This window comes from Delphinus delphis, chromosome X (genome assembly GCF_949987515.2).
Source record: "Delphinus delphis chromosome X, mDelDel1.2, whole genome shotgun sequence".
Taxonomy (NCBI): domain Eukaryota; kingdom Metazoa; phylum Chordata; class Mammalia; order Artiodactyla; family Delphinidae; genus Delphinus; species Delphinus delphis.
Genome location: NC_082704.1, coordinates 82,297,751 through 82,317,674, shown reverse-complemented (window position 1 = coordinate 82,317,674; position 19,924 = coordinate 82,297,751). Strand labels below are relative to the sequence as shown.

Here is a 19,924-nt window from a genome sequence, read left to right as displayed (position 1 = left end):
CAAGCTACTTTACTGTTGTGCCTCATTATCCTCTTCCATAAAATGAGTGTAATCAAAGCACCTCCCTCGTAGGGTTGTTAGGAATAAATGAGTTAACAACTACATAAGGAAAAGAAAAAGGTACTTAAAACAGTACAGGGCCTTTAGGAAGAGCTATGTAAATGTTAGCTACTGTTACTCTTCAGAGCAGTGTCTCTTAGCCTTTTTTATGCTAAGAACACTTCTGGCAATCTGGTGAAGTCTAAGGAACCCCTTCCCAGAATAATGCATGCATGAGATAAATAAAGATTACAAAAGAAATACTATTACCAAAATAAGAAAGACATCTGTAATGTAGTTATATAAGTGCTTCTTTATTAATACATTAAATACCAAACTCTATCAACAGGTCTAGTGACTACCATGATTTCAAATAGTGATGTAATTTTGAGAGATCTGCAACAGCCATGATATGCTATGAAAATCTGATTTCTATTGGTTACAAAGCCACGGGTACTGCTAATACTACTGTAGTTCGTTACCCACATGCCCTAGAAGGACATGCTATATATCTGTTGGTGATAGTGAAAATAAAGATGCAATTCCCACTCCCACCTCCAAGTCCATGGGCTCCTTGAATTCTCTCTACAGACACTGAAAGGGCTGTGGACCCTGGGTTAAGAACTACTGCATTTAAAGCAAACAGAGGCTATTGGGTGAACACTTCCTCTCTTTTCACCTCCAACCTTGTCTCTACCCACACTCTTCTTTCCTTGGGTCTCAGAGAAGAGAGGTCCTGTCTGAGGCTTGCCCTTCCCACTGGGCTCTGGATCCCAACCCCTCCCACTTCCTTGGGGATTTGTGCCATTGAGCATCCCCTCTCTTATTGTTCGCGCCTCTGTCTGAAGATAATTAGAAAATAGGGAACAGGACTTCCCTGGTGGTCCAGTGGTTAAGACTCCACGTTTCCACTGCAGGGGCATGGGTTCGATCCCTGGTCGGGGAGCTAAGATCCCACGTGCTGCACCACATGGCGCCGCCAAAAAAAAAAAAAAAAAAAAGGAAACAGCGCAAACTCAACTTTTGCACACACTCATCAGTTAGGGTGCATGAGGGCCAGAGGTGAGCAAAGAGTCATGTCAGGGACACCAGAACCAGCAACATCCAGCATTACCCAGGGGGTATTAGCTCTACCAGGAGGTGAGCGAAGAACAACAGTGGTCTTCACTCCTGGGAGATAAAAACCACAGGATAACCCATTTAACCCTCGTGGGTGCCTGCAGTTATCCCTGCAAAGGCAGAGCTGCACTAGCTCCGACTCTGAGGTGACATTGGCAAATATAAAGGCCCCCAGCTGATGAGTATGGAGAGCATCTGAAGGTGTGCCTGTAATTTCCGAGTGAGTTGGGGCACAATTCAAATGAATGGCTTAAATTCTGAAGGAGTGTGTGGGATGTGAGAATGACTGTGATGTTTATCTGAGAGCATGCTGAGGACGCATGCTAGCTGAGTGTTTATCATTTGAAGAAATGGGTCTGATGTCTAAATGAGCCTGTTTGATGCCAGCCTAAGGTCATGATGACTTTACCTGTGCCCAAATCAATGGTCATTGTTCAGCCTTTGTGTAATCAGGACTTTCTGGCTGCATCTGACATGGTCGATCACTTCCCTCTCCTAGAAACCACCCCTTGGCTTCCATGACACCTCACTTTCCTGGTTCCTCCTGCTTCTTCTTGGCCTTCTGCCTGAGTTCCTTTTCTGGGGAGCTCATCCATCTCCTGGTTTCAATATCGCCTCTCTGCTGAAGACTTCCTAATCTCCAGGCTTACCTTTTCCACCGAATTTCAGAATGAGATAGCCAATTATCTGCTGGCCCCCTACACCAGATGTCCCTTAGGCACCTCCAACACATGTCCTAAACTAAACTCAGTCCTTGCCTCCAACATTTGTTCTATCTCAGTTGGTATCAATACCATCTTTCCAGACTCCAAAGCTGGACGCTGGGAATGATGCCCTCTTCACTCCATCTAATCAATTGCCAAATCCTGTTGATCTAACTCCTACATACATCTTAAATCTGGCACTTCCTCTCTCCCATCTTCCTACTATCACTGTCCAAAATCTCTTGCCTGTACTATTATAACTAGTGAGATCCCACTGTTGTCACTCTTAAAAGGATCCTCCAAGAAGCCAGAAGAAACCTCTTCCTAAAACTAAAATTTTATTATGTTACCCCCTCCTTGCTTTAAACCCTTTGAGTGGTTCTCCCCCACTTTTAGGGCTCTCCATAAGTTGCTGCATTCTGACTGTCTGACTTCAGCCTGTATAACACTGTACTTTCCAGCAATGACGAGTGACTTGATACCCCCCACAGTAGTGCTGCCAGATGAGATACAAGATGCTCAGTAATGAAATTTGAATTTCACATAAACAAAAAATAATTTTTAGCATAAGTATCTCCCATGCAATATTTGAGACATACGTATACTAATATTATTTGTTAATAATTAAAATTATTTGTTATTTATCTGAAATTCATATCTGAGTGGGAATCCTCTATTTTTAGTTGCTAAATATGGCACCCCTACCCCACAGATAACCTCCAGGATGGTGAGATATTCCTCTTCAGGCTCCCACGGCTCTCTATGCCCACCTCTGAACCAATACAATACTTACACTCCTGAGAGATCAGGGATGTATTCTTATCTCTTTATCCTTCATTTGCCATACAGGGCCTGGCGCAGAACAGACGGCAGTTTGCTGAGTGAATGAATGCATATGTGTGACATCCCAATAAACCTGCATCATTTGGTGGAATCGATGTGTTGTGATCAGTACACAGCATCAGTTCCACTTGTAGCTACCTTCCCTTCACAGACTTGGAAGAATTACCTCATGGTTTACATATCCACCCAGCAGGCGAGCTAAAAAGCTGGGAGTCATCTGCAGGCTTAGTGAAGCCATCACATGACCAGTTGGGTTTGTTTTTTGTTTGTTTGGAGGGGAGGAGTGGGAGGGAGACAACAGTATTCTGGCAATATGGAGGTCGAGGAAGGCAAAGAGGACGGGAGCAAGGGAGAAAGTGGGGAAGGAAGGGAAAGGGATGTGGACAGCCGGTGGGAAGGCAGGAAAGCGAGCAAGTACGCATGAAGAACCAGGAGAACCAGGAGCCAGCTGGCGCCGGAGCGAGCAGTGACAGCCGCCGCCCGCAGGGGGCGGGAGCCGGGAGGAGGGAGGCTCCGGCAATGCGGGTGGAAGCGTTCTTCTCCCTCCGGGCTCCTCATCATCCCTCCTCCAGGCGGCGCGGAACACCCCCGCCCCACTCCTGGTCAGAGGCGAACACAGGGGCTGGCCCTCACAGGGGCTGGCCCTCTCAGGGCCTCCCAGCTCTCCAGCTAAGGACTTAGACTAGTTTCTCCAACAACTCTGCCGGCCCCCAAATCCCCTCCGCGCCCGCCCGGGTCGAGTTAGGAAAGACTCGGAACAGAATAAAGGGTGTGAGGGAGATGAGTCAGCCCGGGCGGGGCGGCAGTGCCAGTGAAACCCCCGCCAGTGTGACTGGGCGACACCCAGAAGTGGGGGGCCCGCGGGGGCAGGGGTGCCCATTCCGGGTGCGAGACTTTAGAGGCCCTATCTGTGATAAGTCTTGACCATGCACCCACTGAAGGGGCGGCTGGAGGCTGTGGGATCTGGGTCGAGTCTTCTTCGTCTTCCGGCCTCAGTTTCCTCCGCAATCAAGTGGGAATACGAATACTCGCTTTATCCTAGTGTATCATGTCTGGTATAAAAGGTGTCGGTCAGTAGTAACTGTCGTGCTTAGTGCTTGTGCCCTCCACCCTAGGCCACCTGCGCCATGTGAGACTGTCCCATTGGCGGGGATATGGGACACAATGGGGGAGACCCTGATCCGTCGGCACAGGTAGCCCAAAGGTGGCTCAGGCCCCCAAAGAGACTGGCGAAGGGGCTCGTTAGGAGGGAACCCAAAGAGTCCAGCGAAGGGGATTGGCAGGGGACAAGTTCCCCTTTTATTTCTGCCACTCCCAGGTGGGGAAGAAGAGTCGCCTGCTCTGGAACCAAGTACTGGATGGCGATGTACAGGCTGCACCCACTCTAAGCAAGTGAACAGATTCAATATGCTTGTTACTCATTCTTTTTCTTTATTAGAGGGGCTGCTAGCTAAACGGAAGGATTCACACTAAGATTCCAATACGGGGCTGTCCTATAGTCCTGACTGAGTGTGGGAAGACCGGACCCAGGAAGAGGAAGGAGGGCGGCAGGGGGCTCGGAGATGGACAAGTATAGTTTCGCCACCACCCACTCAGCCCATCTCCCCTTCTGGAGCGGTGCACAGCATCTGCGCATGCGCCATCCCCCCCGCCCTCCAGCGGGGTCGAGCTGGCCTCCGTGGAGGTGCTGTCCGCGCATGCGCGGCCCCCTCAAGAGCTCCCAGTGGGGTCGGAGAGTCCCTTGAGGAGCTGGAGGTGCGATTGAGGGGAGGATTGCGGCCCAACTCATAGGGGGTGGCTGTTAGGAGATGTGGACAAAGCGGCGTGTGACAGCGACAGGTCACAGAGAGAGGAGGAGGAGAAGTGCGGCCGCTCGGGGCGGTTTAGGCAGGCGCAGAGCCCTCAGAGGTAGACAGGCACTAGTGGTTGCTCCTTTCTCCCGGATTGCAATTTGCGGGCCCCTGGGGAGGCAGAAAACCAGAAGACGGAAGGGGGTGGGTGTATTAGACCCGGAGGAAAGCCCTCTCGATCCCGTCCTCACATCTCCATGCCCTAGAAGGGACTCAATCTTAGGTCCAGTGGACCCCAGATCATCCCCCCGAAGAAAAGCTAAATTTGGACAGTAACCGCGCCGGACCCCATCCCCAGTCTTTCGGTCAGTTCCAGGCGCTCACACCACCCTCTGGGGGACTTTGAGTCGAAAAGGGGGTCCCTGGGGCAGGGCAGGGTTGAAAATTGCTGTGGAGTCGTCTCTGTGGCCTAGGAAAACCGCTGCTTCCTCACTGGCCACTGAGGTCGAGGAAGATCCCAGACACGACCAGCCAGCGCCTAGAAGAGTGACTTCAGACCACCGATCAGGCAGTGAAGACTGAAGGAGATTCAAATGGCCCAGTGGGAGACTGGGTTAATGACTCTGACCTCTGACCCCCAGACCCCTGTAAGGAAAGGGAAGGAAGCCTTCGGCTGCTCCGGCTGCAGGTGTGAAGTCACCGAGGCTCCAGGGACCTTGAAGCCTGATGCTTCTTATGAATGAGGATCCCTAGGCCCGGTCACACTATTTAACACTTATATATGATGTTATATATGGTGTTGTGTGTGTTGTCGTGAGGACTAACAAAGTAAATACACTCAAAGTGAGTGTATTTACTTTGTTAGTCCTCACAACAACGCTATGAGGTAGGGATTACAATCATCCCCAGTTTACAGATGAAGAGAGTGCTGAGAAGTTAAGCCACTTTCCAAAGTCACAAAACTAGTAAGGAGCAAAGCAGGACTTGAAACTCAAGGCAGTCTGGCTCCAGAGTCTGCACTCCTAAGAGCACAAGCTATAAGCTCTGGGTAAGAGGCCAGATAATAGAGACCCAGTAAAAGGTCAAGCTTGGAACTCGTTTCCTGAGCATCTTCTCTCACACTATTGTGTTTCTCTCACCCCATTTCAGTCTTCGCAACAATCCTGTGAAGAAGGAATTGCTTGGTAACGGAGAAAAAGAGAGGTTCCATATCCTGCCCCAGATTACACAGATAGTAGTTGGACCAAGTTGATGAAGCAACTTTTTTTTTTAATGAAACACCTTTTCATTTATTTATTTACATATTTTTGGTTGCGTTGGGTCTTTGTTGCTGTGTGTGGGCTTTCTCTAGTTGCGTCAAGAGGGGGCTACTCTTTGTTGTGGTGCGCGGGCTTCTCATTGCGGTGGCTTCTCTTGTGGAGCGCGGGCTCTAGGCACGCAGGCTTCAGTAGCTGTGGCATGTGGGCTCAGTAGTTGTGGTGCACAGGCTTAGTTGCTCCGTGGCATGTGGGATCTTCCTGGACCAGGGATCAAACCCATGTCCCCTGTAATGGCAGGCAGATTCTTTCTTTCTTTCTTTAATTAATTAATTTATTTATGGCTGCATTGGGTCTTCGTTGCTGCGCGCGGGCTTTCTTCTAGTTGCAGCGAGCGGAGGCTACTCTATGTTGCAGTGCATGGGCTTCTCGTGGTGGCTTCTCTTGTTGCGGAGCACGGGCTGCGCGGGCTTCAGTAGTTGTGGCATGTGGGCTCAGTAGTTGTGGCTCGCGGGCTCTAGAGCGCAGGCTCAGTAGTTGTGGCTTGCGGGCGTAGTTGCTCCATGGCACGTGGGATCTTCCCGGACCAGGGCTCAAACGTGTGTCCCCTGCGTTGGCAGGCGGATTCTTAACCACTGCGCCACCAGGGAAGTCCTGATGAAGAAACTTGATTCAGGTAACAAGTTAACCAAGACAAATGATGAGACTAAAATCTAGGTCTCCTGTCTCACAATCTTGGGGTCTGTATGGTCAGACCACTGAAGATGGCTGTTCTCTTGCTCTCTGTACATCCCCTGCTCTGCCAGTGCCTGCTTCACCTATCCCCTACTCACATGACTGATCTTCCTACATACTTGCCCCAGGCCCCAGCTACTGACGAATGTTCTTATCAGTGGGGCAATGAGGGGCATGCTCCTCTGCTAGTTTCCCTGGTAACCGATGAGCCAACCTGACGTCAATTCCCCCTATAACTGGCAATCTCCTCTTCCCCCGGAGCAAAGATTGCAGCTATGTCCTGCCCGCCATCCGCAGCACACGGTGGGATGTCGCTCCAGGACCTTGCTTCAGACATGTAAGATCCCCCCATCCATTAAACCACTGATGTCCCTGTCTCAGACTCTGGGCTCTTTCTTCAGTCTTGAAGCTGGGCAAGCACAGGGCTTATAGGTCTGCGGGGTGCAGCCCAACAGGGTCTTTTTACTATATGCATTTTAACAAACATTTATTTGTTCATTCAGCAAATGTTTGTTGTGCCTGTCATTCTTGGAGACACTTAGGATTCAGCAGTGAACAAAACAGACGTGGTCTCTGTCCCTGAGTCTCTGAGGGAGGGTGACGGTGGAGAGTGTCAAAGATCAACAAAGTTGGACTTTAGTTAAAGCAGTGAAAACAGATTTTGTTCAGTAACTACTGACAGTAGGGGAAAGAGCTGAGCTCCGTTCCAATTTGTGCAGCGTGTTTTAAAGGGAGAATGAGAGAGGAGGGAGGAGAAGGAAGCAGGGGCTCAAGTAGAGTGAGGGAAGTGAAAAATTACAAAAAGCAGGTAAGAGGGTTGGTCAGTGTAAGAGCAATTATGTTGCTCAAAAACTAGGTTCGCCTCTTGGTGGGTGTCAAGCCAAAAGATACAACCAAGTCAAAGAGCAGGAGAAGGAAGGATTTATTACTTGCAGCAAATAAGGAGAACACTGGGGATTTTTTCCAAAGCGGTATCTCCCCGAACAGCAAAATTGGGGAAGTTTTAAGCTAAGGGTGCATGCATATTCATGAAGGGGATTGGGTGGTGTATGCATACACATGGAGGGGCTTGAGCAGAGGAGATTTCAGCATAGAATTGGGGCAAAGGTCATCAGAGTCCAAGCTATAGTTGAAGTCATGACATCAGCAAAGGTCAGCATCATCATCCTTTAGGTTCCACTTGATCTGGTGGTTGAGCACCCGAGGGGGTTTGAATTCTGCAAAACAGCTCAAGAAAGTGCTTCTGGCTAATCTTTACCCTTGAAACAGAACTGGGAGTCTTTACAACTGATTTATTATCTTTGCTATTATTACTTCTCTTGCCTTACAACAGTTTGTTCTTTTGTTCCCTTAAGATCATTATTACTGAGACCTGTTCAAGGGCAAGCATTGTGGCCAGGCTTAGATCACAAAATGGTTTAGGCCTAAAATGGCTTCTCTCTCTCTTTTTTTTATTGAAGTATAGTTGATTTACAATGTTGTGTTAGTTTCCGGTGTACAGCAAAGTGATTCAGTTATACATACATATATATTTTTTCATATTCTTTTCCATTATGGTTTATTACAGAATATTGACTATAGCTCCCTGTGCTATACAGTAGGACCTGTTGTTTATCCATCCTAGATATAATAGTTTGCATCTGCTAATCCCAAACTCCTAGTTCTTCCTTCCCCCACCTCTCCTCCCCCTTGGCAACCACAAGTCTGTTCTTTACATCTGTGAGTCTGTTTCTGTTTCATAGATAAGTTCATTTGTGTCATATTTTAGATTCCACATATAAGTGATATCATATGGTATTTGTCTTTCTCTCTCTCTCTCTCTTTTTTTGGCATGCCGCATGGCTCGAGGGATCTTAATTCCCCGACCAGGGATTGAACCTGGGCCCTCGGCAGTGAAAGTGCCGAGTCCTAACCACTGGACTGCCAGGGAATTCCCTGTCTTTCTCTTTCTTGATTTACTTCACTTAGTATGATAATCTCTAGGTCCAACCATGTTGCTGCAAATGGCATTATTTCATTCTTTTTTATGGCCGAGTAGTATTCCATTGTATACATATACCACATCTTTTTTGTCCATTCATCTGTAGATTGACATTTACGTTGCTTCCATGTCTTGGCAATAGTAAATAGTGCTGCTATTTCTCTGAATATATGCCCAGGAGTGGGATTACTGGATCATATGGCATCTCTTTTTAGTTTTTTGTTTTTTGAGTGAAAGCAGATTTATTCAGGGAAATACATACTCCATAGACAGAGTAGGCCATCTCAGAAGGTGAGAGCTCTTTTTAGTTTTTTAAGGAACCTCCATATTTTCCATAGTGGCTGCACAAATTTACATTCCCACCAACAGTGTAAGAGGGTTCCCTTTTCTCCACCCTCTTCAGCATTTGTTATTTGTAGACCTTTTAACGATGGCCATTCTGACTGGTGTGATAAAATGGCTTCTTTTTTTTAATAGTTTTTTATTTTTATTAATTATTTGTTTATTTATTTATTTTGGCTGCATTCAGTCTTCATTGCTGTGCACGGGCTTTCTCTAGTTGAGAAAATGTATTTTATTTTGCTTTAAAAATGTTTATATCTTTCTGTTGTATAGTTATTTTATTATCTTCTTTTCAAATGTGCAGAAAAGTAAAGAATAGTATAAAACACCCCCAGTTTTTTTTTTAACATCTTTATTGCGGTATAATTGCTTTACAATGGTGTGTTAATTTCTGCTGTATAACAAAGTGAATCAGCTATACGTATACATATATCCCCATATCCCCTCCCTCTTGCATCTCCCTCCCACCCTCCCTATCCCACCCCTCTAGGTGGTCACAAAGCACTGAGCTAGCTGATCTCCCTGTGCTATGTGGCTGCTTCCCACTAGCTATTTTACATTTGGTAGAAAACACCCCCAGTTTTATCAAACCTTCACATTTTGTCATAGTTACTTCAGATTTGGCTTTTAATTTTTTATCTATTTAATTTTATTATTTTTCCTTTTGGCCACGCCCCTCGGCTTGCGTGATCTCAGTTCCCTGACTAGGGATTGAACGGCACTGAAAGCACCGAATCCTAACCACTGGACCACCAGGGAACTCCCCAGATTTGGTTTTTTAAAGAGAGCATTAACAGTACAGTTGAATCCCCCTCAGCAATTCGCCAGGCGCATCCCGTTCTTCCCCCAGTGACCACTGTCCTGAATTAGGAATTTTTCATGTCCATGCATGTCTCATTATTTTGCAAACATGATATAGTCTTTTTTTTTTTTTTTTTTTTTTTTGGCTGTACTGCGCAGCTTGCAGGATTTTAGTTCCCTGAACAGGGATCGAACCTGTGCCCCCTGTAGTGGAAGCTCAGAGTCCTAACCACTAGATCACCAGGGAATTCCTGATATAGTCTTGTTTCGCATGAGTGGTATTAACACTGTGTGGCCCCTATGCTGGTCGTGCAGCTCTAGATATTCCCTACATCTCCACAGAGCTCTCTAGCACCCAAAGAACTTTAGGGTCCAATATTTCCTGTGCTCCTCACACAAGCCTCTTAAGAAGGCAGAACAAGTGTTATGATCCCCCATTCGACTCAAGAGGAAACAAAGATCCAGAGTGAAGGGCCAAGACCACAAAGGGGCAGGCTTTCCCAGCTCAGTGCGGTTTCCACTACTCAGTTGCCATGCGGGTCGTATCAACGCAATAAGTATGAACGACTGGAGAACAAGCCAGTGAGAGGGAGAGGAGAGGAGCGTGGAGACAAGGGTAGGAAGGAGGAAAAAATAAAAGGGCAGAGCCGGTGGTGAGAGCTGTATGGCTTTAAATCTACCAGTGGCTCTCAACCTTGACCACTCTTTGGGATCGCCTGGGGAGCTTCAAGAAACACTGATGCTTGGAACCCTCCCCCAGATGTAACCGGCCTGCCAGGCGTCCTGAGCAGCAGGATGTTGAAAAGCTCTCCAGCTGATTTTTTAATGTATAGCCTAGGTGAGGACAATTGACTAAGCAAAACAATTTGTCAGGCAGTGAATTGGTTGAGGGGGTGGTACTGAAAGGCTGGCTTGTTAATCTTAATGAGATCTTAGACCTCAAAGCCTGGCTTGATAATACAATGTAAATAAGGTATTGAGATCTTAGCCCTAGAGTCTATGGACAGAAATGGGCTAAAATGAAATAGGTGATATAAACCGGTTTCCTCAGTGATGTTCATACTAGTCTTAGATTATTTTGTTCAGTTATCAGGGCTTTAACTTGAAGGAAGGGAAGACCAGCAATTTTCAGAATGAATACCCCCACAGAGTAATAGAATTCGTCAAACATTCTCTAAGTACTTCCTTTGTTCAGGGTCTGTGCTATAGGGAAGTAAGAGAGATGGAAAAATCACAATCCTTGCCCTCCAGAAGCTCAGACTAACTGGCAACCCAGACAAATATACGACAATTAACACAATGTGCTGAGTGTTAGAAATAAGTCCAAAGTGTGAGGGAACAGAGGGCAGAGAATACCTAACTCTACCTCAGGGAGACTAGCAGAGGGGCTCAGAGTAGGCTTCACAGGAGTGCTGCATGAGCTGGGTCTTGAAGGATGAGTAGGAGTTGGTTAAGTGTGTGGTTGAGGCTGGGGGTTTGGAAGAGCATTGCAAAGGCTGAGGCATAAGTGCGGCTGCAGGAGGGCAAATAGTTTGGTATGGTACAAGCACAGGGAATAAATATGTGGTGGGGGAGAACTTTATCCTGTAGGCAGCAGGAAATCATCAAATGGAGGAGTGTGCGGAGAAAAGCAAGGTCCTTATGGAGGCGAGGGCATCTAAATTAGGTCTTGGAATATGAGCAGAAATTCAACAGGCAGGGATGTGGGATGGAGAAGAAGTTTTCCCAAGTCGGGGTGGGAGTGGGACGGGGAATAGTGTGAGCAAAGGCGTGGAGGCAGGAATGAGCCTGACGTGTGTCAGGTGCATTGAGGGAATCCATAATCTGGTAGGCATGATCACAATCATCTGGGGTGTCGTTTAAAAATGTCAATGCCTGGGCTCCACTAACCCACTTCCCTAGAGATTCTGATTTGTATGGTCTGGGGTGGGGGTGGGGCCCAGGCCTCAGTATTTTTTTAAAAATCCCTGTGATCCTAATACACAGTTGGACTTGAAAGCCACAGCTGTAGGGAAGTTGTTGAGGACATGGGTGGGAAGGTAGGCTAGAGCCAGATACTTGTGATGATAAATGAGCTAACGTTTATTGAATGTTAACTATGCGCCAGACACTCCATTAGTCCATTTTATCCTCATAACCCTATGAGGATAGGTACTATTATCCTGTGTTGCAGGTGAAGAAAGAATAATTTGACCAAAGTAAGTGGCAGGCAATCTGGCTTCAAAGCATATCCTTGAAGGATTTGTATTCCAGGCCAAAGAGCTTGGGTTTTCTTCTGTAATCATCTTTATTAGTTTAGTGAGTATCTGTCCAGAATACCTTTATGCATGTACAAACAAGTATGAATACATATTCCCCCTTTCTTACACAAAAGGTAGCATACTAGATACACTGTTTTGCATCTTGCTTTATTAACCATATATCCTGGAAATCTTTACAAATCAATACATAGAGAACTTTCTCATTCTCTTTTTACAGTTCCTGAGCATTTCTTTGTGTGTATGTACCATAATTTACTTATTCTTGAGTTGTCCTCTGTTTCTAACTATCAAAATGCTGTCATGAATAATCACATATGCATTGTTTTGTACATTTCCAGAAATGAAATTGCTGGGTCAAGGGGTATATGTGCATTTGTAATTTCAATGAATACTGCCAAATTTTTCTCCATAGGTCCTGTATTATTTTGCATTCCTACCTGCAGTGTATGACAGTATGTAGGCACATTTTTTTTCATGAAATAAGTTTTACTAATCATTTCAAAGGTCAAAAAAATTGAAAATTTTCTAGCAGGACTGATCAAGAGAAAGAAGTGAGAATTCAAATTACTAACACCAGCTATAAAAAGTAGGATATCACTACATATCCTACAGATATATGAAGGATAATAAGTAAATACAATAAACAACTTGAACAATTTGATATCTTACATAAAATGGGCAAGTTCCCCGAAAATAAAATGACTAAGATTGACATTAGAAGAAATAGAAACTCTTAATTGTTCTATAACTGTTAAAGAAGTTGGATTCAACAACATTCCCCCACAAAAAACTCTAGGCCCAGATGGCTTCACCAGTGAATGCTATCTAACATTTAAGGAGGAAATATCAAGCCTCCATGGTTATTTACAGAAAATGGAGAATAAGGGGATATATCTTACCTCATTTTATTTCAGCTTACTGTGACCAAAACTTGATTGTCTCTACCTTCTCATGTTCATTTGGAGAGCTGTGTTTTTCAAGGAATTTACCTATTTTAATCTAAATTGTGAAATTTATTTGCATAAAATTGTTCATAACCATGTTTTAATACTTGCAATGTCTATAAGATCTGTAGTGAGGTCCTTTTTTAAAAAAAAAATTTATTTATCTATTATTATTTTTTTGGCCACACTGCACGGCATGCAGGATCTTAGCTCTCTGACCAGGGATTGAACCTGTGCCCCCTGCACTGGAAGCATGGAGTTTTAACCACTGGACTGCCAGGGCGGTCCCCTGTAGGGATGTCCTTTTTATTCCCGATATTTGTTATTAATATCTTCTCTCTTTATTCTTGATTAGTTTTTCTAGGTCTTTATTAATTTTTTTTATTTTTTAATTTATTTTATTTTTGGCTGTGTTGGGTCTTTGTTGCTTTGCGTGGGCTTTCTCTAGTTGCGGCGAGCAGGGGCTACTCTTCGTTGAGGTGCGTGGGCTTCTCATTGCAGTGGCTTCTCTTGTTGCGGAGCATGGGCTCTAGGCACCTGGGCTTCAGTAGTTGTGGCACGTGGGCTCAGTAGTTGTGGCTTGCGGGCTCTAGAGCACAGGCTCAGTAGTTGTGGCACACGGGCTTAGTTGCTCTGTGGCATGTGGAATCTTCCCAGATCAGGGCTTGAACCTGTGTCGCCTGCACTGGTAGGCGGATTCTTAACCACTGCACCACCAGGGAAGCCCTTATCAATTTTTAAAATAAGTTTTCTAACAACCAACTCTTGGTTATTAATATATATTTTTTGTACATTTGTTTTCTATACTTTGTTTGTGTTTGTTTTCTGTACTTCCTTTTTTTTTTTTTGAATGTTAACTATGAGCCAGACACTCCATTAGTCCATTTTGTTTTCTGTACTTCCTGTTTTTTTTTTTTTTGCTACTGCCTTGGAATTTCAGGCTTTTCTTTTCCCAACATATGCACTCAAGATTATAAAAATTTCTTTAAGGACCGCTTTGGCTGTACCCCCTAGTTTTCTAATTTCTAATTTGATTTCTACATTGACCCTTCTGTTATTTAGTGATGTACTACTTAATTTCCCAGCAGTTCTGGATTTTCTAGTTATCATATTGTTATTTATGATATCACATATTTCTACTATGATCAGAGAATGTGCTCTGAATTATTTCAATACTTTGAAATTTATTAAGCTTACTCTATAGCTCTGGATATGGCTAATTTTGGTAAATGTTCTATATGCATTTCAAAAAGTTTATTCTGTTTTCATTGGCTCTGGTGTCCTGTATATGTCAAATGTTTCTTTTAAAGGTGGGTGTTTTTCTTCTTTTAATTTTATTTATTTTTTGGCTGTGTTGGGTCTTCATTGCTGTGTGTGGGCTTTCTCTAGTTGAGGCGAGCGGTGGCTTCTCTTGCTGTGGAGCACGGGCCCTAGGCTCACGGGCTTCAGTAGTTGTGGCATGAGGGCTCTAGGGCACACGGGCTTCAGTAGTTGTGGCATGTGGGCTCAGTAGTTGTGGCTCGCGGGCTCTAGAGCGCAGGCTCAGTAGTTGTGGCACACGGGCTTAGCTGCTCCATGGCATGTGGGATCTTCCTGGACCAGGGCTTGAACCCATGTCCCCTGCATTGGCAGGCAGATTCTTAACCACTGCGCCATCAGGGAAGTCCCTATGTCAATTATTAATAGTTGTTCAGGTATTTTATATCCTTCCAGATTCATGGAGTGGAACTGGAGATGTTTGGGTCTAAGTTCTTATTTTTTATATTGAAGTATAGTTGATGTACAATGTAAGTTTCAGGTGTACAACATAGTGATTCAAAAATTTTAAAGGTTATACCCCATTTATAGTTACTGTAAAATATTGGCTATATTCCCTGTGCTGTACAATATATCCTTGTAGCTTATTTATTTTATACATAGTAGTTTCTACCTCTTAATCCCCTACGCCTCTCTTGCCGCCCCTTCCCTCTATCCACTGGTAACCACTAGTTTGTTCTCTGTATCTGTGAGTCTGTTTCTTTTTTGTTATATTCACTAGTTGTTTTATTTTTTAGATTCCACATGTAAGTGATATCATACAGTATTTGTCTTTCTTTGTCTGACATTTCACTTCATAATACCCTCCAAGTCTCTCCATGTTGTTGCAAATGGCAGAATTTCATTCTTTTTTATGGCTGAGTAGTATTCCATCGTGTATATGTACCACATCTTCTTTATCCATTCATCTGTTGATGGACACTTAGATTGCTTCCATATCTTGGCTATTGCAAATAATGCTGCTATGAACATTGGGGTGCATGTATCTTTTCTAATTAGTGTTTTTGCTTTTTTTTCAGTTAAATACCCAGGAGTAGAATTGCTGAGTCATGTGATAGTTCTATTTTTGTTTTTTTGAGAAAGCTCCATGCTGTTTTCCATAATGGCTGCACCAATTTATATTCCCAACAACAGTGTACAAGGTTTCCCTTTTCTCTACATCCTAACCAACATTTGTTATTTGTGGTCTGTTTTTGATGATAGCCATTCTGACAGGTGTGAGGTGAAATCTCACTGTGGTTTTGATTTGCATGTCTCTAATGATTAACAATGTCGAGCACTTTTTCATGTTTTTGATGCACTCCTACTTCCAGAGGTACCTGATACTGTTAATTTTGGAGTCTTTTGGTGATTCCACTTTCAATATTATGCTGATTTTTATCCTCCCAACTGCTAGTATATAATTTTGCTTTCTCTGGTCTGCTATATCTATTACCACTCATCCATATGCCTCCCACATACCAAATTACATTCCAGAATTTTCTTCTATAATTCTTTTTGTCCTTATGGGTTGAGGTCTTTTTTTTTTTTTTGTAGGCACAATTTAAAGAATTACTTAAATTTGGAATAGGTGATATGCATTTACTTCAAAAATGAAGATTAAAAGGTGTGCAGTAGACGGACTTCCCTGGTGGTCCAGTGGTTAAGACTCTGTGCTCCCAATGCAGGGGCACAGGTTTGATCCCTGGTCAGGGAACTAAGATCCTGTATGCCACACGGTGTGGAAAAAAAAAAAAAATGGTGTGCAGTGGAAAACTTCCTGCCATCACTGTCCATCTACCTGATGTCCACCTTCCCCAACATTAACATTATTCTTTTTTTTTGCCACAAGGCTTGTGGGATCTTAATTCCCTGACCAGGGATTGAACCTGGGCCCTTGGCACTGAGAGTGCAGAGTCCTAACCACTGGACCACCAGGGTATTCCCTAACATTATTCTTTATTAATAATATTCTAGTGTTTTCATTCTCTCACCACACACACCCCGCCCCAACTCTCTCTCTCTCATAGGGATTTAAAAAAATTTATTAATAGAACTTTCATACATACACAAAGATAAAGAATAATTCTGAAAAGGAGGAACAGTCTGAGTCCTATGAACTGTCAAAACAACCACACTGGAAACACTGGGAATAGAATCCAATGTGAGTAGGAGGAACATAGTGTTAAAGGAAAAAGAAGGTCCAGATAAAAGTGAGGGAGGAGAACAGAAACCCCAATATCTCAGAGAGCAAGTACCCATAGTTTTGAGCTCTTCACAAAAAATAGAAGAGGGAGCTATAGAGCCATGAAGTTAAAAAAGCCATCCTGAACCATGCTTCCCTTCTAAACATTCAAGAAAATTGATTTCATATAAAAGAGAGGAAGTCAAATCCCATATAACGTTATTATAAGAAAAAAGAGGATAAGGAGCAGAATAACATCCCTATGGATAATGAGAGAATGCCAGAAAGACATGCCTACGAAACCAATGAAAATTCCATACTGGTATTTCCAAATGAGCTAAGAGATTAACAAGTGATACAAGATATGAAAAAACAGCATAAATCAGAACGTGAAAAATCCAGCAATCGGACTTCCCTGGTGGTGCAGTGGTTAAGAATCTGCCTGCCAATGCAGGGGACATGGGCTTGAGCCCTGGTCCGGGAAGATCCCACATGCCGCGGAGCAACTAAGCCCATGCGCCACAACTACTGAGCCTCCGTGCCACAGCTACTGAAGCCTGCGCACCTAGAGCCCATGCTCCGCAACAAGAGAAGCCACCGCAATGAAGAGTAGCCCCCGCTCGCCGCAACTAGAGAGAGCCCGTGTGCAGCAATGAAGACCCAACGCAGCCAAAAGTAAATAAATAAATAAATATTAAAAAAAAGAGAAAAATTCAGAAATGAAGTGATAGAATTAAAGAATTAGAAACAAAACAAAAACTCGTTTCAGAAACAAAGACTAAACTAGAAGGAATGTAAGAACAAATAAACACAACAGATAATGGCTTAAGAGAAATAGATGAAAAAGAGGAAAGCTGTTAAGATAAAAAATAAATGAAAAAGGGACTTCCCTGGTGGCACAGTGGGTAAGAATCTGCCTGCCAATGCAGGGGACATGGGTTCGAGCCCTGGTCCGGGAAGATCCCACATGCCACAGAGCAACTAAGCCCGTGTGCCACAACTACTGAAGCCCGTGTGCCTGGAGCCCGTGCTCCACCAACAGGAGAGGCCACCGCAATGAGAAGCCCGCCCACTGCAACGAAGAGTAGCCCCCCTTTGCCACAACTAGAGAAAGCCTGCGTGTAGCAACGAAGACCTAACGCAGCCAAAAGTAAAATAAATAAATAAATGAATGAAAAGACTTCTGGTTTCAACTTGGACATGTAAGGAACTGAAGAAAAGAAGCTCCCATCCTTACAACAAGAAATAAGTTGGACAGAGAGCAAATTAACAACAGTGTGAACTCATCAGAGAACTGAGATCACAGGACAGATGGTCATCCTGAAATCTGGAGAGAAACTAGTGCCTGCAGGGAGACACAGGACCAGAGCATTTGCTCACCTGGGGCAGAAGCCACTGGAAGCTATATGAGATGAAAGGAACATTAAACCAGAAATTTTGACAGTTTGCCGGAGGCTGAGTGCAGGCTAGGGAGAGAGTGTGAAGCTTCTGGGGGCTGAAGTGCAGGTTTTTACCTCAGGAACCCCACCAAACTCTCATCGGAAGGATAAGGGAGAATCTGGAGAAAGTTCCCTCCCTGGCCCCATGGTGGGAGGAGGGAGACAGCAGCCACAACACCAGACCACCTACACTGTCCCCTTACCTGCAGGGGACAGAGTAAGGCTTCTAGACTGGCTAAGGGGCAGTGTCCCAGGTGTGAGATCTCTTAGTTCTTTGGGGATCTGTGTCCTAGGGCGCAGGGTCCATGAACTGTTTGGGGCTCTGCTTCTCAGTACGTGAAGACTTTGAGTACTTTGGTCTATATGTCCAGGGTATGAGCCCTCTGAAGTATTTGGAGGTTGCTGACCCACAGTCTGAGGTTCTGAGATGTTTGGGAGTCATTGCCACAGGATGTGAGGTCACTGAGATATTTGTGTTTCTTTGTCTCAGGCTGTGAATTCCTTGGGATGCCTGGGGGTCTGTGTCTGAGAGTGTGAGGTCTCTAGGCTGTATCTCAGGCTGTGAGGCCTCTGAACCCTTTGCGGTTCTACTTCTCAACGTGTGACACCTCACACTTCCTAGCTTGTGCAATCTCTGAGCTGATTTGTTTTTGACCATGGCATGAGTTCTCTGAAGTCTTTGTGGGTCCATTTCCATGGTGGTGAGGTGTTTGATATTTTGAGGCGTTCCTGACTATAAACATCTCTGTATTTTTGAGGTTCTCTCCTTGAATTTGAGGCCACGTTGCTGTTCCAAGGTGGTGTTTAGCCATGTGTCAGGTTTCTGAGCCGATTTAGCAATTATGTCCAAAATGTGAGGTCAATAAGCTTTTTAGTCTCTTTGCAGGATGTTAAGTGTACAAGTAATTTTGGGAGTCTGTCTTCCAAGTTGTGAAATCTCAAATGCTGATGGGGGCATTTTATCATACGGTGATACTAGGTGTTTAGGGGCTCTGTGTCCCAGGGTGTGAGCTGCTTGAGGGCCTTCGTCTACGTCATGATATCTTTAATCTGTAGTTTATTTTATTTTTTTCATACTTATTTATTTATTTGGCCGTGCTGGGTCTTAGTTTTGGCACGCAGGATCTTCGTTGCCGTGTGCGGGATCTTCAGTCTTGGCATGCGGGATCTTTAGTTGCAGCATGTGAACTCTTAGTGTGGCATGCGAACTCTTAGTTGTGGCATGTGGGATCTAGTTCCCTGACCAGGGATCGAACCCGGACTCCCTGCATTGGGAGCGCGAAGTCTTAGCCACTGGACCACCAGGGAAATCCCTAATCTATAGTTTGATATGTAGAGTCTCAATACCATGGTGTGTGGTATCTGAGTTACTTGCGTCTTTGTTCCACAGAGTGCAATCTCTGAGCTCTTCTGTGTCAGGTGTGAGGTCTCTGGGCTTTTTGGGGATCTGTGTCCTAAGGTACGAGGTCTCTAAGTTGTTTGGTGTCCTGTTTTCTTTTTTTTTTTTTTTCTCTTTTCTTGGCCACGCTGAGCAGCATGTGAGATCTTAGTTCCCCGACCAGGGTTAGAACCCTTGCCCCCTGCACTGGAAGCGCGGAGTCTTAACCACTGGACCGCCAGGGAATCCCTGGTGTCCTGTTTTCTAGGTTGTGAATTCTTCAAGCTGATTGTCCATTTTCTACCTGGGTTTGAGGCCTCTGAGCCCTTTGTGCTTTTGCTATCCAGGGTGTGGGGACTCTAAACTTTTGTGAGACTCTCCCTGATGGTGAGGTTTCGATATTCTGTGGGTCTGTGTCCCTGAGTATGGAGGCTCTGATTTTAAGGTTTTCATTCCTGGTTCCTGTTCAGAGGTATGTTTCAGGCCTCTGAGCTGTGCTGATTTAGTACTTATGTCCAGAATGTGAGGTCACTCAGCTGTCTGGGTTTCTGTTCAAGATGATAGTGCCCAAGCAGTTTGTGGGTCTGTATCCTTGGATGTGTGGCATCTACAGGTGTTTGGGGGATTTTGTCATAGAATGAGATGTCTCTCCTCTGTTTGGGATCTGTTTCCAAGATGTGCTGTCTCTGTACTCTTTCTAGGGCTGTGTCTCTGGGTGTTAAGTTCTCTATGATGCTTTTGTGGAGATGGGCCACGTAATGAGGATCTTTGAACTGATTTAAGTTTTCTGTCTTAGGATCTGATGTTTGTG

At 44.7% G+C, this 19,924-nt stretch overlaps 1 long non-coding RNA gene and 1 other non-coding gene across 5 annotated transcripts in view; one reads left to right on the top strand and one right to left on the bottom strand.

The window, feature by feature from the left end:
- The first annotated feature begins 6,758 nt into the window (after positions 1 to 6,758).
- Positions 6,759 to 19,924, top strand: part of LOC132418005 (uncharacterized) — a 51,622-nt gene continuing 38,456 nt past the window's right edge. For all 4 annotated transcript variants that reach the window (XR_009517963.1, XR_009517966.1, XR_009517965.1 and 1 more), the window contains exon 1: positions 6,759 to 6,823. This is a non-coding gene — a long non-coding RNA (uncharacterized lncRNA). The remainder of the gene's footprint in view (positions 6,824 to 19,924) is intronic.
- Positions 8,344 to 8,416, bottom strand: TRNAE-UUC (transfer RNA glutamic acid (anticodon UUC)). Its single transcript has one exon. It is a non-coding gene; the product is annotated as a tRNA-Glu (tRNA).